This window comes from Phyllobates terribilis, unplaced genomic scaffold, assembly GCF_046119375.1.
Source record: "Phyllobates terribilis strain yellow unplaced genomic scaffold, ASM4611937v1 Scaffold_4__5_contigs__length_816908805, whole genome shotgun sequence".
Lineage (NCBI taxonomy): Eukaryota > Metazoa > Chordata > Amphibia > Anura > Dendrobatidae > Phyllobates > Phyllobates terribilis.
Window position 1 is genome coordinate 584035354 of NW_027362764.1, and position 27190 is coordinate 584062543.

The following is a 27190-nucleotide window of genomic DNA, read 5'->3' on the forward strand; positions in this document are numbered from 1 at the left end:
GTTGAGTCAACTTTAATCCATGTTAATTGGCTGCAAGTGTGATTTAGTTATTGCCAACACCTGTTAGGTGCCACAGGTAAGTTACAGGTGCTGTTAATTACACGAATGAGAGAAGCATCACATGATTTTTCAAACAGTGCCAATACTTTTGTCCACCCCCTTTTTTAGGTTTGGTGTGGAATTATATCCAATTTGGCTTTAGGACAATTCTTTTTGTGTTTTTGCATTGAAGACAAATTAAATGAAGAGAATAATACCAAAGAATTTGTGATTGCAATCATTTTCAGGAAGAAACGGAGTATTATCTGACAGAATTGCAGGGGTGCCAATACTTTTGGCCACCACTGTAGCTGTATGAGGGTTTTTTTTTTTCCGGAATGATTTTTAATTTTCATAGTCATTTTTCAGGGGTGCATATAACTTTTTTAAAATGTATCTTTTATTAATTCATCTTGATGTGTATTGGAAAAAAACATCAATTCCAGTATTCTTCTTACTTGGTAAATTTTGCATGCGTCGGCTTACTAAAACAAATAAGCCTTTACCTTTATTCTGTTGTTTTTGTTCATTTCTTTTTCTTTATGTTTTGTTACTTTTACAATTCCCCAACGAATCCAATTCAAAACGCTGACCTACAAGGACATCCATAATCTGTCTACTTCATATATCTCCAAATTAATCTCTCGATATCTTCCTACATATACTGGCCGGTCCTTCCAAGACCTCCTTCTCTCTTCCACACTTGTACATTCCTCACTCAATCACCTCCAAAACTTCTCCAGAGTATCCCCCATCCTCTGGAATTTTGTGCCCCAACATGTTCAATTATCTACCACATTTGGAAGTTTCAAACAGAACTTTAAAACCCATCTCTTCAGGAACTCTTACAGCCTGCAATGACCACGCTGCCAACACCACCAGAGCTGCTGCAACCCCCCAACCTACTGTCTCCTTCCCCAACATCCTGTAGCATGTAAGCCGACATAGTCAGGGCCTTATCCCTTCTGTACCAATCTGTCACTGTTAGTTTGTTCACTGTAATTTATATTTGTAATTTATATATAAACCCCTTTTTATGTAGATTGTATGTTAAATAAGTTTTTATTAAGTTTTTGAAAATTTAAACAAACATTTATTGGTCACATGAGAACATCAAGATCTGTACATTATATAACAAGAACATAGATTATGTCCCAGTGCAATTATCATCCAATAATAATATACAAAAAGGTCATTAAGTGTCTAGACGTTAGAGATAAGAAAAGAAAGGGGGACGTAAACCCCATTTTACATGTACAGCACCATGAAATCAACGATGCTCTAAAAATAAATAATAATAATAATTAATAATAATAATTAGATTCATGCTGCCCGAGATTTGGACCAGAGAACTGTCTATGCAACAGCAGCTTGGTATGTCTTTCTCTGTGTACATAGGGAGAGACCTATCAATCAACTGGAGCAGGGAGAAGCTGGTCACTGTTCATGTGAGTCTACAGGTTCCTTTTATGCAAAATTACCCCAGTGAATAAAGATTAAAATACATGCAATTTTTTGTCCAATATTTTTATTATTTCATTTGGCTAAATGTATTTTATCGTGCTGCAAACTGAGAGGAATCTAAATTCAAAAGCAATTTCCTCACCCCTTTATTTTTTACATTTTAACCCCAAAACACTGTAACTGCTTATTTTTTCAGATGAAAAATGATGGAGAAAGCTTTTCTGAAACGCTTGTGACACAATGGATACAATATAGGGTTGATAGCTGAATTTGCATATAAAATCCAGACTGTGATATCATACCAATAAGAAGGTATGCAGTATCCCCGGCAGGCAGTTATGACACTGATAAGAAAAGTGTAAGGGGCCCAGCACATAGCAAAGATGCAAACAAGAATTGCCAGAGATTTGGCCACTTTCTTGTCCCTGGATAGCTGAATGACATGAATATTATAACTATTAGATACATTGTCCATTTGTGAAGTGTCTTTTGTTTGAAAACATTGGTTGAGAGATTTCTTCACTTTCTTTCTTAGTGGCACGGAAATCTTCGTCTGATCTGTAGACAGTATTAGAGTTGTGGCTATCATGTATGGTTTACCATGATTTTCTCTGAGGGCAGATGATGGAGGAGCAGATGATGGAGGAGCAGATGATGGAGGAGCAGATGATGGAGGAGCAGATGATGGAGGAGCAGATGATGGAGGAGCAGAATGTTGTCTTTTTTTCTTGCTGCGTTTAGTAATGCTCCAGTAGATGCTCAGATTAAAAAATGAAATACTTATTAATGGAAGAAGAAAATCAAATATTGATGTCCCCAAGAAGAAATGCCAGGTGTCACTAAAGGCGGGCATACATTCACTCTCAGCCATCTCTTTTTTACCAAAAACTGCTTCCAAAATAGGATGGCAGGACCGTATAGTGAGAAAGACATTACCCAGATGGAAGCCATCTTCAGAGCTGTCTGACTGTGTCTTTTTTGGACAGAACGATATAACAGCTGCCAAATAAAAAAGTACAGATACTTTCTGTTTAACCCCTTCATGACCGGAGCATTTTCTTTTTTTGCGGTTTTGTTTTTTGCTCCCCTTCCTCCCAGAGCCATAACTTTTTTATTTTTTGGTCAATATGGCCGTGTGAGGGCTTATTTTTTGCGGGACAAATTGTACTTTTGAATGACATCACTGTTTTTACCATATCGTGTACTGGAAAATGGGGAAAAAAATTCCAAGTGCGGTGAAATTGCAAAAAAAGTGCAATTCCAGTTTTGTTTTTTTTTTTTTACCACGTTCAACTGAATGCTAAAACTGATCTGCCATTATTATTCTACAGGTCATTACGAGTTCTTAGACACACAAACATGTATTTTATTGCAAAAATGTAATTCTGACGTTTAGAATTTTTTTCTCGTTACGCCGTTTACCGATCAGATTAATTTTTTTTATATTGATAGATCGGCAATTCTGAACGCGGCGATACCAAATATGTGGATGTGGCGGGTTTTTTTTTACTGTTTTATTTTGAATGGGGCGAAACTTTTATATTTTTTTCTATTTTTTTTTAAACATTTTTTTAAAACTCTTTGTATGCTTCAATAATCTCCATAGGAGACTAGAAGCAGCAGTTACCTGTTCCCCTCTGCTACACATAGGTGATGATCAGATCACCTGTGTGTAGCAGAAATGCTCAATTGCTATGAGCGCCGACCACTGGGCGGCGCTCATAGCAATCTGGCAATGACGACCAAAGAGGTCTCCTGCAGACCCCGGGATGTCATGCCAACCCATTGGTGACCCGCGGTCAAAACCCATTGGTGACCCGCGGTCATGTGACGGGTCGCCGATGGGCGGGGCAAACAACGCACTTCCCGGAAGCACGAGATTGACAGCGGCATTTAACTAGTTAACAGCTGCGGATGGATCGCGATTCCACCCGCGGCTGTTGCGGGCACATGTCAGTTGTATAGATCCGGCGCTGAGCCCTCACCAAACAGGGGGATCTGACGTGGGGCGTACTATTATGCTCCACATCAGAAAGGGGTTAAGGGCCACAGATATAACATTAAAGGGGTATTCCCACCTCCATCAACCTATCCCAATATGTAATAGGTGTAAAAATAATAATATTAGCAAATACCTACAATTAGAAATGTAGTATAATCCATCTGATTCACTGTGTCACTTACCCCATGTGCAGGGCATTGCAGTAGCCTAGGTATCCATGGTTATGACCTCTAACAGCTAACTAACTGCCACTATATGACTGGTTGTAACCATGGATGCCAAAGCTACTGCTGTAAGCCACATAGCGAATCAGAAGAACTGTACTAAATTTCTAATTGAAGATATTTGCTAATATTATTATTATTACACCTACTACATATTAGGATAGGATCTTGGAGATGGGAATATCGCTTTAAGCATAAGACAGAGAATCAGTATTTAACCTGTAAATCTAATTTTGGTGATTTATTTAATAAGTAAAGAATGGTAGATGTATAATACACAGGTCTCAGCCTAGACAATATAGTTTTCTATAGGATGCATTTACGAAACGTGCGTTGGTGGGTGAGGTGGAGGTCACACAGCAATCTTTTGTGCATGGAGACGTCTGGTTAGTATTTATAATGATCATTTTCATGCAAATGTTTTTTCACTCTCTTATGGATTTTACGTCTATTCACCTAATGAGTTTATGACTTATTTATTTCATCTGTGCATGGCATCAATTGCACCTTATAGCACATATTATTGTGCTTGGTGTGTTCTACGAGTCGCCATACCTTTTATACATTATATACAATATTATTTGTGGCGTTACTCACTTGAGTATTACTTCAATATTTGCATGTCCATTGCCTAACACTCATCATTTTAGATAAATGCTGTGTTCCTCCACCTCCTATGTTTTTAATAAGTCCTTTGTTATTGTATTGTATGGTATCTTCAGTTGTCCAGATCTATTTATTAATAAATAAAACAATATTTTGTAACTGGTAATATTTTTGGATCTTCACCGGCATCTTTATAGATTCTAGACAATTTAGTTTTGTTTGAATTGCAAACCTATTAATGTATCTGGTGTACACCGTATGATGGTTGGAGGGAATGGTACACCGCTTACATCGTATTCCAGTATTAATGCATTTTCCCCAGAATGCTTTTTTTCTATAGGGGCTTTGAAGGAATGATGCATACAGAGCTTAATCTTAGTGTGGCCTTATGAAGACCCCCCAGAAGGACAATAGACCAGTATCTGTAATAAATCCCTCACACTCTAATTACAATTTGGGCCTGCTTACAATATGTTTTGCAATGCATAAATATCAAACAGGATTCAGACAGTGCCCCAAACAGTTATTTAGTGAAATAAAGCAAGCAGAGTCCAAAGTATGAAACTTTGGGCTCCGTTTGTGTTCCTTTCTTGCGTTGTTTGTATTTTTAGAAGGATTCAAGAACTTAGCAGACTAAAAAACAAGCAGAGCAGTGAGCTGCAGAAAGCCAGAAATGTTAGGCTACTGACTGCGCTGCAGTAGCTAATGTCTAACAGCGGCAGCTGGAGATGAGCTCTGAGTGCTGCTGTTAACCATTTAAATGACAGCAACACCAAAATGAAGCAGCTGCCAGTGTGCGTATGCACCCGCTGTGATTAGACCCCGTATCGCGATCGTGGGGCACAAGTGGGTTAACACGGCGGTTGTTGCGCTTACTGAAGGCCCTTGTCAGTAGTCATCTTGGTGCTTCAGGAGATCTCAATTTACACTGTTTACTGCAATACTATGGTATTGCAGTACATATTGTAAGCAATAAAATGATCACATATTTAAATCCTATGAGGGAACTAAAAAATTAAAGTAAAATAAAAAAATTTTCAAAGTAATAAAAAAATTGAATCACTCTTCTTTCCTCCTTTAAAAATAAAAAAAAATAATAGTAAACAAATTTGGTATTGCTGCGTTCTTTAAAGTCTGGTCTATCATAATATAAAATTAATTAACAGATATGGTAAACACTGTAAAAGAGAATAAAAATATTTCAAAACACCTGAATTGTGTTTTTTCGGTCACATGTTACAACCCTTCCAGAAAAAATGCAATGAAAAGTGAACAATACATCTTATGTACCCCACACTAGTGTAAATGAAACATTTTGTGCAGGCGCTGTCACTCCCGATGTCAGTGCATGTGCAGTAAAATCTGGATGACACAGTGGGGTGAGGACTATGAATCTGTGCATGCGCCATCTCTCTGAGAAGACGACTGGTGCGAGGAAAGACGGTGCCTGTATGAGATATCCAGCAGGGGAGACAAATCATTCATAGAAGAGTGACCTGTCTGAAAGCGACAGGAGTGGAAAATTGGAAAGAGGTAGGCGAATACAAAGTACAGTAAGTACAAGAAAGTACAAGAATTGAACATAGGATTACTTTGAAACATAAAGAAGGATTACAAAAACAAAGGTATAGATTAATTCTGGGCCAGGGACGAACATACCGCCGGTGCAGCCAATGCAGCTGCACTGGGGCCCGGAGGTGGAGGGGGGCCCTTGCAGGGCAATAATAATGAGGGCAATCTGTCTTGTTGCTTGGAGCCCAAAGTACCGGGGGATCCCATAGCCAGATTGCCCTCATCATATGTGGCATGCCAGGCAGAGAGTCATCCTCCAGCTCCGCTACATACAGGAGAAAATAGAGTCACAGAATCCCATCCTCAGCTGCCAGCCCGGCGCTTCATCTGTGACACAGGCACGCGCAGCTTAATGACGTTAGCATGCCGCATGCCATTGTCATTTAGAAAGTTGCCGGCGAAGAAGAGAGAAGCAGCGATGCCTCGGGGAAATGTAAGGAGAGGTGAGTGATTTTTTTCCAATACCCTGAGGAGAGGACAATGAGGGATGTGCGAGAGAGGACAATGATGAGGGTGGGAGAGAGGATAATAAGTGAGGTGTGGGAGAAGACAATGAGTGGGATAGATGAGAGGACAATGAGTGGGGTGGGGGTAAAGACAATGAGCGGGGAGGGGAAGAGGACAATGTGTGGGGTGGGGGAGAGGACAATGAGGGGGGTGGGGGAGAGGACAATGAGGGAGTGGGAGAGAATACAATAAGGGAGTAGGGGAGAGGACAATGAGTTGGGTGGGGAGAGGACAATGTATTAGGTGGGGGAGAGGAAAGTGGGGGAGAGGACAATGAGGGATGGGGGGAGAGGAAAATGAGTGGGGTGGGGGATTGAGATGGGAGTAAGGGGAACTTATAATGGACTTATGAACAGGGGTAGGGGAGGAAATGACAATGAGGGATGTGTGGGAGAGGACACTGAGGGGGGTGGGAGAGAGGACAATGAGTGGGGTGTGAGAGAAGACAATGAGTAGGGTGGGGGGAGAGGACAATGAGTGGGGTGAGAGAGAAGACAATGAGTGGGGTGGAGAGAGGACAGTGAGGGGAGTAGAGGAGAGGAAAATGAGGTGGTAAGATGCATAGGACACTTTGTAATGAATTAAAAAGGTGGGAGAAGACGCTATCCGGGACTTGTAATGAATTGAGAGGTGGTGGAGGATGATAAGTACCCCATAATGTCTTCTCCCACCCCCAAATTCATTATGATGCTATCAAAGACTTAAAATGAATGGGGGGAACACAGGACAGGGACAAAGGCTATGTGCACACGTTCAGGATTTGCAGCAGAAAATTCTGCTGCATATCCTAATGTGTTGGGAGGAAGAATGATGCGTAAAAAAATTTAGAGAATGTCCTGTTTTGATCCGATTTTGAGGATCAGAATAGGACATGCTCACACGCCCTCTCTTTATTACATAGTCCTCTATTGTTAGATATAAAATGTCTGCTGATTGAGCAGTTGGTGACCAGAACACCAGTCCATCAGTCTCCTTCATCAGAAAAGAAGCTTTCCCATGCTCCATCAGCTGTCATTTCATTATGTATCTAGCAAGAGAGGGCGGTATGTATTAAAGAACAGGGGGCTATAAATAATCTGATATGTAAGGGACGGTGCTGTACATAACAAGAGAGGGCACTGTATAATAACGGACAGCAAAATAAATTATAAAGGAGACTTTGTAAGATATGTACTGTGTATATATGTGTGCATATATAGTTATAAATAGCTATATATATCTGTAGCTTTGTCACCATAAAAGCCATAAAAGGAGGGGGGGGGGCCAGAAACATTTTTTGCACAGGGGCCCCAAGCTGTCAGTGTCCGCCCCTGTTCTGGACTACAGTGACCTAACACAGATATGTATGGTTTGTGATAGTAAAACCTGCTGACAGGATCTCTTTAATATATAAAATATAATTAGAGATGAATAACTTACAGCTTTTGTTACACAAAGGAATCTATCATAGCTGATTAGAACAATATTAAATGCTGAGGCAGTGCACATTGAATAATCGGTAATTAACCACAGTTTGCAAATCTGTTTTCCCAGCATCCATTTCCCAGTGAGTAAATATAGCACATACAAAGGGACGACAAATGCACCTAAAGAAAAACATAAAACATGGAGTATGCAGTCATAGAAATATATCATATTACACATATGAATTATACTGTATAATTAAATAAGAAAAAATAACTGAACCATTGGCATCAATGATTGTCAGTTCAATGCATCTATCTATATAAATAAAAATGTAAATGTTAGTTTGTTCAAAATCTTAAATCTCCGAAAGTTCTTCATCGATTATGTTGAAATTTTAACACAACGTTGCATTTGAACACACGCATGTTTTTATATACCTACTATGTTTTTATATACCAGCTGTTAGACGTAAAAGCAACAGCGAGAGGGGGGTGTTACGTGCTCAGTCAGAGGCTGACTCTCCCCGGCCGCCTGACATTCCCCTCCCCCCTTTGTGACATCTCATTCATAAACCCTTCTCCTTCATTCGCCCCAGCTGCTGCCTGTGCTCTGTTCCTTTTGTGTCCCCCGTGGGGGTTGGAGAGAAGGGGAATGACGAGACCATCTGTTCCAGGCCGAAAGACGCTGCTGCTCATCACCACCACCGCCGGAGAGGCGGCCGCCTCTGCTCTCCGGCACCGCTGCTGCTGCGGCTTTTTCTCCGGCAGGTGAGTCTTATTTCCGACTGCGCAACAACAAGCGGGGGAGGAAGGGAAGGAGAGAAGGAGGCTGCACGGAGAGGCGCAGGCCAAGGCCTCCGCTCTGGGCGCTGAGCTGGGTTTGAGCCTCGCAGCAGTGGACAGAGCAAGTGCAAATCCCACTGCGCCACTGGTGGGAGCGGCACTGTGATCTGGCCGATACTGGCCCGGGACATGTCAAGCGGATCACCCCCTCCATTGCCTCCGCCTGACTTCATCTCTGCACCCCCTCCTGTCACATTCCCTCTGTACTAGGGAATTGCATAACTAGCAATCCCTGACATGATCGGCTCCATTGTGACACCTGACAGCAAGTACCGACCTCCTTAGTGACCTGTGCAGAGTACAGGCCTGCAGGGATCACAGGATACAAGCTGCCACCTTGCCCGCCGGATGGGCACAGCTATCAAGCATTGTGAAATTAAATATTTTAGAAAAGTGCGTTTTCTCTTTCTTTCTTTTCTGTTTAACCAGACTGAGCCACAGCAACGCGTGGCCGAGTACAGCTAGTTACTAATACAAATAAATGTCATGCAATTCCTCCAGTGAAAGAGACCAAATCCTTTCCTGTGGCTAATACACATCCCAACTTTTACATGTTTCTGCAAGCAGACAACTCATTTGAAACAGGCTGGATTCTGCTCTTTGAAGGGCAACTCACAAATATTACCGTATTTTTCGGACTGTAATATGCACCGGACCATAACACGCACATAGGAAAATAGAAAAAAAAATTAAAGCAAAAAATGTGGTCATGATGCATTGTTATGGGGGAGGGGGTCTGCTGCTGACACTGTTCTAGGGGTAATGTCCCCCAATTCTGTAGTAATATCCCCCATCCTGGTATATATATGCCCCCATCCTGGTATATATGCCCCCCTTCCTGTTATACGTGGCTCCATCCCCATCCTAGTATACATGGCCCCCATCCTGGTATACATGGTCCCCCACCCTGATATGCATGGCACCTCCATCCCCATCCTGGTATGCATGGCACCCCCATCCTAGTATGCATGGCACCCCCATCCTGGTATGCATGGCACCCCCATCCTGGTATGCATGGCACCTCCAGCCCCATCCTGGTATGCATGGCACCCCCACCCTGGTATGCATGGCACACCCATGCCCATCACGCTGCACACATATAAAAAAATAAAGGATTCTACTCACCTTCCTTCCCTCTGCTCCAGCACTGCATCCTGTTCTTCTACCAGCAGCTGATCTCACCATGCCAGCAGCGCATGACGTCACTGCCATGCTGCCACGCAAGGTGAAGGAAGGAACAAGTGTACAACAATGGGAAGAGGAGGAAGGGAGGCCAACATCTAGGGAAAGGAGGAGTCGAGTCCCCTTGGTAGATCTAATATCACCCTGAGTACCCTATTGTCCCTATATAGGTTCCACACCTATCGCCGAGCAGGAAACCTGATCCCTGAATGTCCCTAGAGCTGGGCCCTAAGTAGGGAGGGGACGGGGTGAACACTAGTCAGACCCCATTGTAACTAAAGACAACAAGGTAAGCAAACAAAGGGGATACACTTAGCTTGGGAAGACACCAGAGAGATAACACCTACTGTCCTCCAAGGGAAGTCCAAGAAGAAACTAGCCGACTACTAGTACTCTAGGCATGGACAGAGGATCATAGAACAATCACTGGCGATTCTCTGGAGACACTGACAGTTTTTAACTACAAAGCAAGGGTATGTCAATTAGCAGCAGAAGGTGGAGGTCGCTGCTGGGTCCTAAAGGAAGAAGAATATCACTACACAACAGGGATGAGAGGATCAAGAATGAGTATGCAATACCAAGCACAGTGACCTTTTACAGCTGGATCCAGAGCGACTGTCTGTCACACTTGATACACCGGTGACAGTTCAATTCCTTCTTCGAGTGGCCTCCGGACCCTCAGGACCAGGTTTCTCAGGATGAAAGGTGTGGAACGAACGAACCAGTCTAAGGGACTTCACCTCTGATGCCGAAACCCACATTCTTTCCTCTGGACTATAACCCCTCCAGTGCACCAAGTACCGTAGGGAACGACACTGGAGACGAGAATCCACAATCCTCGAAATTTGGAACTCCAAATTACCATCACCAATGACTTGGGGCGGCGGCAGGGGAGAGGACTCAAGGGGTTCTACATATTTCTTGAGCAGAGACCTGTAAAACACATTGTGGATCTTACGAGCCTGAGGTAGCTCAACACGAAACACTGCTGAGTTAATGATGGCAGTTATTTTATAGGGATCAATAAATCTTGGTCCTAGCTTCCAGGAAGTAACTTTGAACTTGATATTCCTGGTAGACAACCACACAAACTCATTCACACATAGGTCCGGACCCGGCGAGCGTTTCCTGTCAGCTATAAGTTTGTACCTGTCTCCCAAGATCTTCAAATTACTCTGAACCCCCTGCCACACAAAAGAGAGCGACGATGCAAAACGTTTCTCCTCAGGAACTCCTGAAGCCCCTCCCCCACTAAAAGTACCAAACTGTAGATGGAAACCTACCTGCCGGTAGATTCTTGGCTATGATTTTTAATAGCAAACTCGGCCAACGGTAAGTAAGATGCCCAATCCTCCTGGTTATCGGAGACAAAACACCTGAGGTAAGTCTCTAGATTCTGATTAATACGCTCGGTCTGTCCATTTGACTGAGGATGGAAGGCAGAAGAAAAGGAAAGTTGCACCCCCAGTCGAGTACAGAAAACTTTCAAGAACTTAGAAACAAGAAACAAACTCCCCAATCTGACATCACATCAGAGGGAACCCCGTGAAGCTTCACAATCTCATTTATAAATACCTGAGCAAGAGTCTTGGCATTCGGAAGTGCCAGTAATGCAACGAAGTGAACCATTTTACTGAACCTATCTACAACCACCAGAACCACAGTCTTGCCGGCAGATACCGGTAGATCAGTAATAAAATCCATGGACAAGTGTGTCCATAGCCTGCTAGGAATAGGTAGTGGAAGAAGAGGACCAGACGGACGAGTATGCGATACTTTAGAAAGTGTGCAAATACTACAAGCAGACACATGTTCTGATGCAATCCCGGCCACCAAAAACGCAGAGAAAGGAGGTCCGTGGTTGCCTTACCACCTGCATGACCAGCAAGCACCGAGTTATGATGTTCCTCAATTACTTTATGGAGCAGATTAGATGGTACAAATAACCTCCCCAAAGGGCAGGAAGCAGGGGCGTCCCCCTGAGCCTCCAACACCTCACCCTCTATGTTAGGGTACAATGCCGAAATGACTACCCCCTTCTGCAAAATCGGGGTAGGGCTCTCATAGTCACCACCACCATGGAAGCTCTGGGACAAAGCATCAGCCTTGATGTTTCTGACTCTTGGATGGAAAGTGACAACAAAATTGAACCTAGTAAAAAACAGGGACCATATAGTTTGCCTAGGGTTGAGACGTTTAGCAGATTGAAGATATGACAGGTTGTTATGGTCAGTGATAACAGTAAAAAGATGGACAGTCCCCTCCAACCAATGTCGCCATTCTTTGAACGCCAATTTAATTGCCAAAAGCTCCCTATTACCCACGTAATAAATTCTCTCAGCCAAAGATAATTTATTGGAAAAGAAAGCGCATGAACACCATTTACCAGGGGACGGACCCTGAGACAACACAGCCCCAACCCCAACCCCCACCTCAGACGCATCAACTTCAACGATAAAAGATTGAGAAACATCGGGTTGACCGAGTATAGGTGCTGTGTCAAAACAACTCTTTAGAGAGGAAAAAGCCTGCTAGGCGGCATTCGACCATTTAAAAAAATCAAACCCCTTCCTTGTCATATCAGTGAGGGGTTTCACAATTACCGAATAATTTTGAATAAATTTACGGTAAAAATTAGTAAAGCCCAGAAAACTCTGCAAAGCCTTCAGGTTCTCGGGATGGTCCCAATCAAAGACAGCACGAATCTTCTCCGCATCCATTCAAAAACCTGAAGATGACAATATAAACCCCAAAAATTGCACCTCCTGGACGGCGAAAACACATTTCTCTAGTTTGGCATATAGTTTGTTATCCCTTAATATCTGGAGCACCTGTTTAACATGCCCTCGATGTGTCTCAAAATCAGGTGAGTAAATCAAATTATCATCCAGATAGACCACCATAAACCTGCCCACCAAATGATGGAAAATATCATTTATAAAATGCTGGAACACCGTGGGAGCATTATTTAAACCGAACGGCATAACCAGACTCTCAAAATGCCCTTCAGGAGTATTGAACGCTGTTTTCCATTCGTCCCCTTCTCTGATTCTAACCAGATTGTAGGCTCCCCTTAAATCCAACTTGAAGAACACCTTAGCTCCCAAAACCTGGCTGAACAAATCTGGAATCAGATCAAGAGGGTATGGATCTCGGATGGTAATTTGGTTAATTTCCCGGAAATCTAAACAGGGACGGAGACCGCCATCTTTCTTCTTCACGAAGAAGAACCCTGCCGCCACGGGCAAAGATGAGGGTCTGATATGTCCCTTCTTCAGACTTTCAGCAATGAAATCCTTAATGGCTTGTCTCTCAGGGCCACAAAGATTATACAGTCTGGGCTTTGGTAGCTTAGCTCTGGGGGTCAGGTTAATAGGACAGTCATATGCACGATGAAGAGGCCAATCCTGACACCCCTTCTCAGAAAAAAGTTCCTTAAAACCAAACAAAAACACAGGTAAGGTCTCCATAGAGACTGCAGAAAGGGAAATGTTTAAGCAGTTCTCGTGGCAGTAATCTCCCCATTCAACAACCTCTCTGGATTGCCAATCCACTAACGGATTATGTTTCACCAACCAGGGTACACCCAGTACAATCGGAATGGGAAGACCTTCTAGGACATAACAAGTAATTATCTCTTAATGATAAGACCCCACCCTCAGTCTCACATTATGTACAATCTGAGTCAGAGCTTTCTGTGCAAGTGGCACTGAGTTGATGGCATAAATAGGAATGAGTTTAGCTAAAGTACAGCAAGCAAGCCCATGAGTTCTCACAAACTCAACATCAACCATACTGACTCCAGCTCCACTGTCTACAAACACAGAAATTTTCTCAGTACTGCTCTCTAGCATCACCTCTGCTGTCAGGACAAACCGAGAACTGCAGGTTTTCGACAAACACACCCCCTGATTATCCAACTCCAGACTACCAAGGGTTAATCGAGTTTATTTTTGCTTAGGATTCGAGGGACAGGCCCCAATAACTGTCCCTTTTTTCCACAAAAAAAAACACAAACCCTTTTCTTGGGATCTCAGGGGAAACATACGACGCAGATGACTCGCCCCCTGGGCCGTGGAGCACTCGGATCCGGGCAGTAGGGGAACGATGGGAGTAGTAGTGGCAACCCGGTTCCGTGGCTCAGGGTGGTCAGGCCAGTGATAGTCCGTTATGTGCTGTTGATAATGTCCGACTACGCCACCCGTGGATTGCGGTTATTAGGAACCGCCGCTGCATGCAGACCGCTGGGGCTGATGAGGTGTGCAGCTAGAGTAGTGTGACTCCCCACGGGAAGAGTGCGGCCCCAGGGCAGTATAATGGATGGTGGGAGTGATGGTAGTGAGAGTCCCAGTGCTGATAGTGCTGGAGGAGCAAGGAGCACACAGACAACAGGTTGCAGTCCAGGGTCTTTACTAGAACAGGTAATCTGACCCACAAACAGTCCCGGCTAGGAGGGGACCTGGATGTCTGAGAGCAATGGGGAAATTGGCCCTGGTCAGGGTGAGGGTGTAGGCCTACCGTGCTTTCTGCGCTCCTTCTGACTATCTCCTCCTTATAGGATAACAGCCCACGCTTCCGAGCTCTCCGTGTATTCTCGCCTGTATGGCCTGCGACGTGGGTTCCTTTCTGCTCCCAGCCTTGTACGGCTTTACTGGTCCCTTCGGTTGTGGCAGGGCCTCCAGGCTTCTTAGGCCAAGGAATATACAGTCCCTTGCGGACTGGTTCTCTGCTGGGGGATGTGGAATCCTTCCAGCCTCAGACACCAAAGTCTGGTAAATTAAGTCCGTGATCTGCCAAGACAGGCTCTCTTCGCCTCTTGTCTCTGGCTTGTGGCTCTCCTCCTGCCACACTTCCTCTTAGGTGCAATACAACTTTCTGTCCCTGCTCTGGGACAAGTCTCAGTCCTGAGACAGGCCATCACGTTCTCCCTAACCCTGCCCCCAGCAACAGCTTTTATAGGGGCAGCCTGCTCCCCCTACTGGCCTGAGACAGGAGGCATTGCATGCTAATGTTCCCCTGACTAGAGAACCTCCCCCTTGCTCTCAGACACAGCTTTAATACATTTTGTGGCATCCAGGCCAGGGTGACACATTCCCCCCTAGTGAAATTTAGTACTCCGGGACTAAACAATAAACAAAGACAATATGCATAACAATAAAACATTAATAGACAGACGACGCACAGATTGAGTTCTTAAGGTCACAGTGTGGCCTGTGACCGGGTGTCCATATCACCAATACAACGAGAGCCTTAACCAGGTGGGGGTCTGTCCTACCCCAAGTCCTTTACAGTCTTAGTTCATTCCTGGGTTAGGCTCCAAACGCAGTCCATACAAGGTCCCGGTTATTTAAAGTCCATAACCTGTGAGTCCTTACGGTAGCTGCAAGAAACTGAAACACAGAATTACCAAACATGCATGTAACTTTGCAAACAATTCAACATTTGGCAACAGGGTCATTTACAATTTTAGTACGCCCTATATTTTCCAGCGAGCGGGTATCTGCCCCTTTGTGCTCCTGGTTGACCTCCTTAACCCACTGTCTGGTGGTGGACCGACTTGGCTTTCCCCACTAGCGTTAGGGGCACAGCTACCAGCTGGGTGTACAGGTAGGGCAGGCAGCTGTCTGCGGGTCCTTTGGCTTACCGCAGGCATGGCAGGCTCACTGTCAGCAGAGGGTTGACTCTCCTGGGCTGCTGGTACAGGCTCTTCTGCCTCTGGAACTGCTTGCTCCTCTTCACCTTCCGGCTCTGGTGTTGCTTGTTGCTGTGCCGGTTGCAGGAAATGCAGGACAGTTACCACTATGGCATCATTTATGCGAGTCCAGGACTGAGGGAACTCTCCGAGAACGGTGCTGATCATTTCTTCCTTGTCCTCTGCGGGTTCAAGGTCACTCTGATCCTCTTCTGCACTACGGAGTTGCTCGGGGCATCTTTTGAGGTGGTCTCTGGAGACGGTGCTAGTGGTTTCTCCTCCGTCCTTGGTGATCACGCACACCTTCGGGTTGTCATGGTCAGACTGCAGTACGGTGTAGGGTTCCCTTTCCCACTGGTCGTCCAACTTATGTAGCCTTCTTTTTCGCTTTAGGACTTGCTCACCAGGTTCTAGGGGACCAGCAGGGGCGTGTTGATTGAAGAGTTTTTCTTGCCTCTCTATCACCTGGGCCAGGCTCTTCTCCACACTCTCCTGTACCTTCTTGTACTGCAGTTGCCTTTCCGTATCCCAGTCCGCATCCGGGGAGGTGTCCTCAGGTATTAGGACTCCCATCTCCAGGTCTACGGGCAGCTTACCTGGTCTGGCTCGCATCAGGTAAGCCGGGGTGCAGTTTGTAGCATTCACCGGGATATTGTTGTATAGGTCTATCAGGTCCGGCAGTTTTTCTGGCCACAGGCTGCGTTCCTCCAGGGGCAACGTCTTCAGGAGATCAATGACTATATTGTTCATCTTCTCACACATTCCGTTGGTTTGGGGGTGGTAAGGCGTTGTACGAATCTTCTTACAGCCATAGAGGTTGCAGAACTCCTGGAAGATTTCAGCCTCGAACGCTGGACCCTGGTCTGTCAGGACCTGTTCCGGATACCCGTGTGGATGGCAGAAATATTGCTGGAAGGCTCTGGCCGCTGTTTGGGCTGTCAAGTCCTTTACCGGGACCACCACTAGAAAACGGGAATAGTGGTCCACGATTGTCAGGGCGTAGATGTATCCGGATCGGCTTGGAGACAATTTGACATGGTCCAGAGCTACCAGCTCAAGAGGCTGCGTGGTGACGATGGGCCTCAAGGGTGTCTTCTGGCTGGCACGGTCCTTCCTCCTTAGGTGACAAGGGCCACAGTCTCTGCACCATTTTTCTACAGCTCCTCTCATGCCGACCCAAAAGAATCTTCCTCTTAGCAGGAACTCCAGTTTCTTCCAACCGAAGTGCCCCGCTCTGTCATGGTAAGCCCCCAGGACCATAGCTGCATCCCGCCTTGGGACCACGACTTGCCAGGTCAGCTCGTGCGTCCGGTGGTTGACAATCCTTCTGCACAACTTGTTTTCGTAGAGGAACAGCTTGCTCTTCTCTTTCCATAGCTGCTTGGCTTCCTCTGGGGCATCCGGATCCATGCGGGCGTCTTCCTGGGTCAGCAGATATTTCACCAGGCGGATGGCAGGGTCACTATCTTGGGTCTCGGCCCAGCTGTGGTGAGGTAGGGGATTGATCATCACGGTTGTTAGATCCTCCTCCTTCACGCGGTGGGAGTGTTGAGCAGCTCCATACCGGTGAAACGCGGGGAGTTCTACCTCCTCCAGCTCTTCTGGGTCTTCGTCACCTTCAGGTAAGTGAGGCATCCTTGATAGGGCGTCCGCGTTGGCATTGGTTTTGCCAGCCCGGTACTTGATCACGAAGTCATAGTTGGAGAGACGGGCCATCCACCGCTGTTCTAGGGCACCCAATCTTGCATTGTCCAGGTGTGTCAACGGGTTGTTGTCCGTGTACACGGTGAACTTTGCGGAGGCCAGGTAATGCTTGAAGCGTTCCGTCACGGCCCACACCACCGCCAAGAATTCTAGCTTGAAGGAGCTGTAATTCTCCGGGTTCCTCTCGGTGGGCCTCAGCTTCCGGCTGGCGTATGCGATCACCCGTTCTCTGCCCTGTTGGTTTTGGGACAGTACGGCTCCCAGTCCCACATTACTGGCGTCTGTGTGGAGAATGAAAGGCTGGCCATAATCAGGGTAGGCCAGGATCTCATCCCCTGTGAGGGCCATCTTTAACTGGCGGAAGGACTCCTCTTCCGGTTTATCCCACTTGAAGGGTAGCTTTTGACTTCTGGACTTAGACTGTCCGATCAGGAGGTCCTGCATAGGAGCTGCCATCTTAGTGAACCCGGGGATGAACCTTCGGTAGTAGCCTACCAACCCGAGAAACTGTCTCACCTCTTTGATGTTCGAGGGGTTTGGCCAGCTCTTGATTGCCGTGACCTTGTCAGGGTCGGGGGCCACTCCTTCCGCGCTTACCACGTGCCCTAGGTACTGGACCTTTGGTTTCAGCAGGTGACACTTCGATGGTTTTACCTTCAGGCCATAGCCTGCCAGGGCTTCGAACACCTCGGCCAGGTGCTTTAGGTGGTCCTCGTAGGTCTTCGAATAGACGATGACGTCGTCCAGGTAAAGGAGGACCGTCTCGAAGTTTCGGTGCCCTAGACAGCATTCCATCAGCCGCTGGAAGGTCCCTGGTGCGTTGCAGAGCCCGAAAGGCATACAGTTGAATTCGCTCAGTCCCATCGGGGTGGTGAAGGCGGTCTTCTCCTTGTCAGCCTCTGCCACAGGAACCTGCCAGTACCTGCTAGTAAGGTCCAAAGTAGAAAAGAAGTTAGCTGATTTTAGTGCGGCTAAAGACTCCTCTATTCTAGGCAGCGGATATGCGTCTTTGTGGGTGATACGGTTGATTTGTCTATAATCCACGCACATTCTCATGGTGCCGTCTTTCTTTTTCACCAGAACCAAGGGGGCTGCCCAGGGGCTACAGCTATCTCTAATGACCCCAGCTTCCTTCATTTCTCTTAGCATGCCCTTTGCGTTCTGATAATGTGCAGGGGGTACAGGTCTGTGTCTCTCTTTTATTGGTGGGTGGCTCCCTGTGGGGATGTGGTGTTCTATCCCTTTTACTCTGCCGAAGTCTAGCGGGTGCTTACTAAAGACTCTCTCGTACTCCTGTACCACCCGGTAGACTCCTTGTTTTTGGTGCAGGGGAGTGGAGTCAGCACCCACGTGGAGTTTCTGGCACCAGTCCTCCTTTTGTTTCTGGGAGCCATTACCCTCCGCCTGAGGAGATGGAGTCAAGGGTTCCACGGCCCTGATAGCTTTGTGTTCGACAACAAACAGTTTGGCGAGTGTAGCGTACCTGGGTAAGTGTACTTCCCTCTCCCCAATGTTGAGGATGCGGACGGGCACCCTCCCATGACGGACATCAACCACCCCCCGGGCTGTCAAAATGGTGGGCTTGCTGTCTGAGTACACGGGTTCTACCATGGCTTGGTAGTCTCTACCTCTCAACCCGATTGCAGTCCGACACCAGATCATCATTTCACTTTTGAGAGGCATGGAAATGGGGAATGGGTCACTCAGTCTTACGCTACCGATCTCACCACCAGACAGTTCTACCTGCTGCCGTCTCATCAGGGCTTTTATCTCCTTGTTGAGGACTCTCTGTTGGCTGGAACTAGCATTCACCGCCACCTGTTGTAGAATTACAATTACCTCTGAAAGACAATTTTCAATTACGTTAGTACCCACAGTTATTTTAGGGTGACTTTCACGACGGTCAATGTCCACAATAATCACTCCCTGTGCCGGTAGTTCAACTTTACCAATTTTAATGTTGATCTCCTTGAACCCCATCTGCGGCACGGGTAAGCCATTACTGGCGATGATGCTCAAGTTACTGTCTGGATACCGTGTGATATCAGCATCAGTCCAATACTGCTTAAAAAGTACATAAGGGATAGTGGTTACTTGCGACCCAGTATCCAGCAAGGCGCTCATGGGGATACCATCCAGCACCACGGGTAAAACCGGGCGCCCCCCAACGTACTTATCACGCCAATTATAAGGGCCTGGTGATCTTATGCCTGGGGGTCGGCCCTCTGCCCCAGGTTGGACCCGTTTAAATTACAGTACCTGGAAATGTGTCCGGGCTGGTTGCATCGACGGCAAATGGGCTGTCCATCCTCTGCGTAGCGGTCTGTGAGCCTCCCTCGGAACGATGGGATCCTCCTCTGTCGACGCCACGGGACATCCTCCTGACTTGAAGCCAGCTCGATGGGTCTTGACGGGTTCCCTTTTGCAACGCCTGGACGCTCCTGGTCAGCTCCTGGACTTGGTGGTGCACATCTTTTTCAACGGGGCTTGGTTCAGGGCCTGTGCATCAGCCCCCACGGGGTCCATAGAGGAGGGCGCCGCCTCCTGGTGGTAGGTGAGAGCAGGGCGCCTGGGGTTTATAGCGCCACTGGTTGCACATTCACGGAGCACCCTTATGGCCCTGTCCTTAAATTGGGCAAAGGTCAGGTCGGGGTTCTGAAAGAACATGAGGCGCAGTTGGGCCCTGTGGGCACTAGACAGCAGACCTTCTATGAATTGTTCTTTTAGCAGCTTATCCGTTTCCTGCACACTGCCAGGGTCAGTTTGTTGAATAGCCCTCAAGGCTTCCTGCAGATTTAGGGCATAGTCTCTGATGCTGTCCTGTGCCCGCTGCTTACATCCATAGAACCTCATTTTAATTTCAGCGGAGGTACGTGTGTCAAAGGTACCCCGCAGCCGGGCCAGAATACCCTTCACAGTCCTTTTCTCCTCAGTGGGTCATGATTTTACCTCCCTTTGGGCTGCGCCAGTTAGCTGCCCTGTTAGTATGCTGACCTTCTGTTCCTCTGTCAGGGGGTAGACTTGGAACAAACTGTACAGCCTTTCCTTAAAGTCAGTTAGGGCATGGGGCTCCCCTGAGTACTTGGACAGCCAGGCCGCCCCAGGGATGTAGGGCAGGGAAAAGGGCATCACCGCTGCTGCAGCTGCGTTGGTGGTAGTGGGCGCCTCTGTGTCCGACATCTTCCTCCCCCCTAGTTAAGCGTGGCCTACCTTCCGACGATCCTCTTCTGTAGGCCGTGGCTCCGCTGCTGCTGCTCTGGACGAGGACCTTGCCAATCCACTAACGGATTATGTTTCACCAACCAGGGTACACCCAGTACAATCGGAATGGGAAGACCTTCTAGGACATAACAAGTAATTATCTCTTAATGATAAGACCCCACCCTCAGTCTCACATTATGTACAATCTGAGTCAGAGCTTTCTGTGCAAGTGGCACTGAGTTGATGGCATAAATAGGAATGAGTTTAGCTAAAGTACAGCAAGCAAGCCCATGAGTTCTCACAAACTCAACATCAACCATACTGACTCCAGCTCCACTGTCTACAAACACAGAAATTTTCTCAGTACTGCTCTCTAGCATCACCTCTGCTGTCAGGACAAACCGAGAACTGCAGGTTTTCGACAAACACACCCCCTGATTATCCAACTCCAGACTACCAAGGGTTAATCGAGTTTATTTTTGCTTAGGATTCGAGGGACAGGCCCCAATAACTGTCCCTTTTTTCCACAAAAAAAAACACAAACCCTTTTCTTGGGATCTCAGGGGAAACATACGACGCAGATGACTCGCCCCCTGGGCCGTGGAGCACTCGGATCCGGGCAGTAGGGGAACGATGGGAGTAGTAGTGGCAACCCGGTTCCGTGGCTCAGGGTGGTCAGGCCAGTGATAGTCCGTTATGTGCTGTTGATAATGTCCGACTACGCCACCCGTGGATTGCGGTTATTAGGAACCGCCGCTGCATGCAGACCGCTGGGGCTGATGAGGTGTGCAGCTAGAGTAGTGTGACTCCCCACGGGAAGAGTGCGGCCCCAGGGCAGTATAATGGATGGTGGGAGTGATGGTAGTGAGAGTCCCAGTGCTGATAGTGCTGGAGGAGCAAGGAGCACACAGACAACAGGTTGCAGTCCAGGGTCTTTACTAGAACAGGTAAACTGACCCACAAACAGTCCCTGCTAGGAGGGGACCTGGATGTCTGAGAGCAATGGGGAAATTGGCCCTGGTCAGGGTGAGGGTGTAGGCCTACCGTGCTTTCTGCGCTCCTTCTGACTATCTCCTCCTTATAGGATAACAGCCCACGCTTCCGAGCTCTCCGTGTATTCTCGCCTGTATGGCCTGCGACGTGGGTTCCTTTCTTCTCCCAGCCTTGTACGGCTTTACTGGTCCCTTCGGTTGTGGCAGGGCCTCCAGGCTTCTTAGGCCAAGGAATATACAGTCCCTTGCGGACTGGTTCTCTGATGGGGGATGTGGAATCCTTCCAGCCTCAGACACCAAAGTCTGGTAAATTAAGTCCGTGATCTGCCAAGACAGGATCTCTTCGCCTCTTGTCTCTGGCTTGTGGCTCTCCTCCTGCCACACTTCCTCTTAGGTGCAATACAACTTTCTGTCCCTGCTCTGCTCTGGGACAAGTCTCAGTCCTGAGACAGGCCATCAAGTTCTCCCTAACCCTGCCCCCAGCACCAGCTTTTATAGGGGCAGCCTGCTCCCCCTACTGGCCTGAGACAGGAGGCATTGCATGCTAATGTTCCCCTGACTAGAGAACCTCCCCCTTGCTCTCAGACACAGCTTTAATACATTTTGTGGCATCCAGGCCAGGGTGACACACAGAGGCACCCCCTAACTGCAGGGGTTCTTCGAACTCCACAAGTACTGGTTCACCCCCAGACCGCCCTCCCCCGGCAAAGGGGCATTACCCCGAAAAGAGGGCTCCGGGAAGGTGGTCTCACCCACCTATCCCGAAGGCGTCTATCAACATGTATAGACAATGACATGGCTGCCTCCAAGGACTCCGGGGTTTCATACACTGCCAAGGCATCTTTCAACTTTTCAGTAAGGCCCTGACAAAATTGGCTTCTAAGAGCCGGGTCATTCTATTTGGTATTGGTTGCCTATCTACGGAATTCAGAGCTATATGTCTCCACTGACCGATTCCCCTGCTAAAGGCGATGCTGCCTGGACTCAACCAAGGAGATTCGGTCAGGATCATCATAGATGAGGGCTAGAGCCCCGAAAATAACATCTACTGACTGGAGAAAAATAGAACCCTGTGGCAAAGTGAAAGTCCAGGATTCAGGATCTCTTTGCAACAATGAGATCACAATCCCCACTCATTGCTCCTCATCTCCAGAGGAGTAAGGACAAAGTTTAAAATATAATTTGCAAGCTTCTTTGAACACAAAAACTTGTCCCTACCTCGTGAAAACCTGTTCGGGAGGGCAATTTTAGGTTCAAACTGGACCGACCTCCCCGCAGAGTCCCCAACATTAGGAGTCTGCAGCCGCTGCAGTTGCTGCTGAACCTCAGAGCGAAGGTCAGTCACCTCCAGTGACAGCCTGTGCAGCTGCTCAGCCAGCATTGCAACGGGATCCATGAACCAAGGGAGAGGAAAAAAAACACACACCCCCAAAAAAAAACTAGTGTCAGTTTTTTTGTTTTTTTTTAAATGTCGGCCGGTGATAATGTCACGCAAGGTAAGGGAAGGAACAAGTGTACAACTAGGGGAAGAGGGGGAAGGGAACCCAACAATTAGAGAAAGGGGGAGTGGAGACCCCTAGGCAGATCTAATATTACCCTGACTACCCTATCATCCCTATATAGTTTCCGCACCTATTCACTGAGTAGGAAACCTAATCCCTGAATGTCCGTAGAGCTCGGCCCTAGGTAGGTAGGGGATGGGGTGAATACTAGTCAGGTCCCACTGTAACTAAAAACAAAAAGGTAAACAAACAAAGGGGATATACTTAGCTTGGGAAAACAGAGAGATAACACCAACTGTCCTCCAAGGGAAGTCCAAGAAGGAACTAGCTGACTACTAGTACTCCAGGCATGGACAGAGGAACATAGAACTATCACTGGCGATTCTCTGGAGACACTGAGAGTTTTTAACTACAAAGCAAGGGTGTGTCAATTAGCAGCAGAAGGTGGAGGTTGCTGCTGGGTCCTAAAGGAAGAAGGATATCACTACACTACAGAGATGAGAGGATCAAGAAGGCATCTGCAATGCCAAGCGCAGTGACCTTCTACAGCTGGATCCAGAGCGATTGTCTGTCACACTTGATACATCCGTGACACAAGCGCCCACACAAACTGAGGTCAGCTGCCGGAATATTCACTGCTCCCTACGCCCATAGTCTCGGCAGTGAATATTCATTCTCCTTAATAGCACGCACAGTGTCAGCCGCAGCCACCGGCTCCTGCAGCGGCTCGGTGATTATGTGTGCCTGCTATTAAAGAGAATGAATATTCACTACTCCCAACGCCCATGGGAGTGGAGAGCAGTGAATATTCACGCTCTTTAATAGAGGGAACACTGTTAGCCACAGTCGCTACAGGAATCTGGCGGCTGCGGCTGACACTGTGTGCACTATTAAGGAGAATGAAAATTCACTACTCCACACGCCCATGGGCATGAGGATCAGTGAATAGTCATTTTCTTTAACAGCGGGCACAGTGTCAGCAGCAGCACTGTGCCCGCTCCTACGTTGTTGCCACTCCCCCCACACCCCACACCATCCACACTCGGACCGTATACATCCGGACTATAAAGACTATAAAATTTTGGAGGAAAAAAGTGCGTCTTATAGTCTGAAGAATAAGGTATCTATGGGACCTTCTACTTTGTTTGTAGAAAGTGAATGGAGAATAACTTAGAAAAACAAATTACAGATGAAAATTAAAAAATCAAACTATAATATTAAAGGGATTTTACATTTAATCAATATTTTTAAAAACTTTTATATGTCCTAATCAAGATCAATAGATTATTATTTTTTTAATTCTGTGAAATGATACAATGGTATGAATGACTTTATATGTTAAGTTTGTCTTTTTCTTTTTTGCACTTATTTTTCAGTGGAGAAAGATAGTACTATACTAATTAGCCGTGATGCTAGGTCACGTTCACACATTCAGTATTTGGTGAGTTTTTTACATCAGTATTTGTAAGCCAAAATCAGGAGTGGAACAATCAGAGGAAAAGTATAATAGAAACACGTCACCACTTCTGTATTTATCACCCACTCCTGGTTTTGGTTTACACATACTGAGGTAAAATACTGACCAAAAACTGAATGTGTTAATGTGTCCATATAATCAGAGATCTAGTATTGTGTAGGTCCCTCTTGTGACACTGAAACATTTCTAATGCATTGAGGCATTTACTCCATGAGAAACCTAAAGTTCTCCTGTGGTATCTGGAACCAAATCATTAGCACCAGACCCTTTACATCCTATAGGATGACCTTCATGAACTGGACTTGTTTTACCAGCACATCTCACAGATACTCAGACAGTTTGAGATATGGAAATTGGAGGCCTAGTCAATATCTCTTTGCCAAGGAGGTGTAAAAATGCTTTATCTGCAGAAATGTTCAAGTAAGAAGTACATGTCAAAGTAACATCCACTTAGATGCCAGGAACCAAAGTTCCCAGCAGAACATCGGACAGAGCTTCATGCTCCACCAGCATGCATTCTTCCTATAGACATCCTGGAGCCATCTTCTCCTCAGAGAAGTGATGCACACACACCTGGCCATCCACATTGTGTAAAAAAATTATCATACACTGCATACATATTCTACTCCTTAACAGATGTAATCATTTACATTGTATTGATCATTACTGTATAACAAAAATTCTACATGGCTCTTTTTTTCAAAATGTTTCTGATCAAAAACCCAATAGGTAGCCACATTGAAGACTTCCTCCAGCATCCTGTGAGTCGTGAATATCTATATATCAGGTTCCCAAACTACTGTGTTGTATTTTCTCTTTTGCGTATCTACTAAGTAAGAAATGTGCTGGTCATTTTCAGACTGAACCTCGTGTATTTTTCAACTTCAGAGATGTTAGTGAGAAGAAAAAGCATCATTATCGATTTTTGCCTCATTCATATCGCCTTGGATAGATATGTATTGAAGATAATTATGAATATTCTTACCTATCAAAAAATCACAAATGGCTAAATTGAGAAGAAAAAAGTTACTTTGTGTCCTAAGGTTCTTATCCACAATGAAAGCTATCATAACGAGAATATTACCAAAAATTGTCACCATCATCAGTAAAGAAATAAGTAGCATTATCATGCTCTTAGCACCTTCTGAATACTGTGGATCCAAGTCAGAGGTTTCGTTCAGATTTAACACATCCAGTCCACTCTGATTATAAACCAGTAGTCTTGTCATTGTATTCTGTGTGGGCTACAGTATGTAAAAGCCATGTTAGAATAAAGCAATGCCAAGATGGCCAGCATCAGGAGATCCCCTAACTAAAACTCCCCTCTGTAGTAACACATGAATGCAGCGACGACCCAGACACACTACAAGATAACTATCAGCTGCCTTTTATACTGGCTGCTAGTGATTTAGCAATTAATACACATGAGAAAACAAGGCAACGCTAAATGATTCCAATTTTGTTTGGAAAAACTGAACTGCAGATGTTCTCCCTGATGAATGAAGTCGAGCCCTGACCACAGCAATAATCCACTGTATATAGTGTAATAGAACAGATAATGTAAAAATACACCCGTTTTCCTTCACTTTTATATGACACATTTGCATTACAGATGTAGCAAGGGTTATCATGATTCACTATGCACCATAATGTTAACTTGTCACAGAACATTAGCTAATTTCAGAGGATTAAGATAAATTAAAGAGTAAGGGTCCATTTACACTATAAGATTATCGTGAATAAGCATTACTTGGAAGCTCATTTCACAATAATCGTGCAGTGTAAACATACTGCCAATCACCCTATGAACAAGCAAAATGATAGTTCCTCAGGTGAAATGATCTTTTGTGCTGCACAAAAGATCAATTTTATTGGCTGCGCATCGATCCTGTGTAAACAGGACTTTCACTGTCGACAACCATAGCAGCCTATTGACTCTCAACTATTATAGATCATTCAGTGCACATCTGAAGCCTATGTAAACCGGATACAAAGTGTTAATGGACATTAACTAAACTTTTTTTTTAGAATTATCGAACAGTCTTTGCAAAGTTATGAATCCTTATAATATACTTCATTATCCTTTCTTGCTTACTTTTCTTTTAAACTCCATGCTGAAAGGTCTATTTCAACTGCTTTGTTCATGCACTTAGATTAGCTGTTTTAAACTTCAGATCTAGCAAATATCCTACTCCTGTGTGATCTTCTCTGCTCCCCTGTAATGCTTCTGATGGGATTAAGACGGTGATAAGATGGAATTCCTTACCTAGTGGCAGAGCTCCCTGTCCCATCTGTCTCTCCTGATTCCTACCCTGTGCCACCCTGAGCTCCCCTGGCATCCCTAGACGGGTTCTTTCAACCCGTGCAGCGACCATGTTCCTATCCCTGTCTTACCCTCAGTATTACCCTGCCTAGTGAGTGGGATAGCAGCCAGGCCTTGGCATTCGGTAGAGCGGGTACCGCAATAAAATGAGCCATCTTGCTAAATCTCTCCACTACCACTAATATTACAGTGTTACCTGCCGACACGGGTAGATCAGTGATGAAATCTACAGACGGATGAGTCCATGGTCTACAGGGAATAACCAGAGGTTGAGGAACCCTGGACAGACGAGTATGAGGGATTTAAGAAGGCGCAAAAGTACTGCAGACAGACACATATCCTGAACATCCTGGTGCAACACAGAACAGCAAAAACGACAAATGAGTAGATTTATGGCGGCTTTACTACCAGGATGTCCAGCTAGGACCGAATTGTGATGTTCACTCAAAATTCT

General features: G+C 45.9%; 1 pseudogene; it reads right to left on the reverse strand.

Annotated features, from left to right (window-relative positions):
- Positions 1-1687: 1687 nt before the first annotated feature.
- Positions 1688-25642, reverse strand: LOC141264690 (histamine H3 receptor-like; annotated as a pseudogene).
- Positions 25643-27190: the final 1548 nt, after the last annotated feature.